The sequence below is a fragment of the Salvelinus namaycush genome, chromosome 9 (assembly GCF_016432855.1).
Source record: "Salvelinus namaycush isolate Seneca chromosome 9, SaNama_1.0, whole genome shotgun sequence".
Classification (NCBI taxonomy): Eukaryota; Metazoa; Chordata; class Actinopteri; order Salmoniformes; family Salmonidae; genus Salvelinus; species Salvelinus namaycush.
Window position 1 is genome coordinate 53816998 of NC_052315.1, and position 970 is coordinate 53817967.

Sequence of the window (970 nt, forward strand, 5' to 3'; positions counted from 1 at the left end):
GAATTCAAGGCACACTTAACCAGCATGGCTACCACAGCATTCTGTAACGATACGCCATCCCATTTGGTTTGCCCTTAGAAGAACCATAATTTGTTTTTCAACAGGACAATGACCCAACACACCTCCAGGCTGTGTAAGAGCTATTTGACCAATTTTCAATTTTCTAAAATATTGAACGGCATGACATGCAGAAAATTCAGAAGTTGTAATTGAAGGGATATATACAGCTCATGTTCCTCAAAATAGGCTACAAACACACGCAAGCACACATGCACATGCACACACACACACACACACACACACACACACACACACACACACACACACACACAAACACACAGCATTATCACCACTTAATAAAAATTATTCCTGACCACCACCTGTGGTTGGATGTTGAAGCTGCAGACAACCGACAGTCTACTGCAGATAAAATGATCTATCCATTAATCATATCAAAAATGTCAGGTTATCCCAGAAACCTAGATGCTACTGAGTTGACTGTGGTAAACATGTCTGCTCATACCTCCTGCATATGCATAGATTTATGTCCCTAAAATATCCTATCGCTCTGCTTTTCTTTATTGCGTGAATAAATGTTTCTTATGTTTTGCATTGTGAATGTTTGGTAGGCTATGAGCTTCCGTAAGTGAACAAAACATCATTATAGTGAATAAATTGAACATTGATCAATAATCATCATTACAATACAATTTATTATCTACAACCACTGATTGAGCAACATGCGTAGACATTGTTTGTTGAGCAATAATCTTTGCTGCCTCAACTAGAATCACAAAAATAATTATTTTGCTAATGGTTACAAGACACGTGTTAAATTGTACATGGAAGACATTTATTTGGGAGAAAAATGTCCTGTAGATAGTGAAATGTCCTGCTGCTATTGGCTGAGGTTTGTGCGTGGTGTCCTGTGATTGGTCCGTTATGGGGGTATTAAATGGAGCGCTTTTGG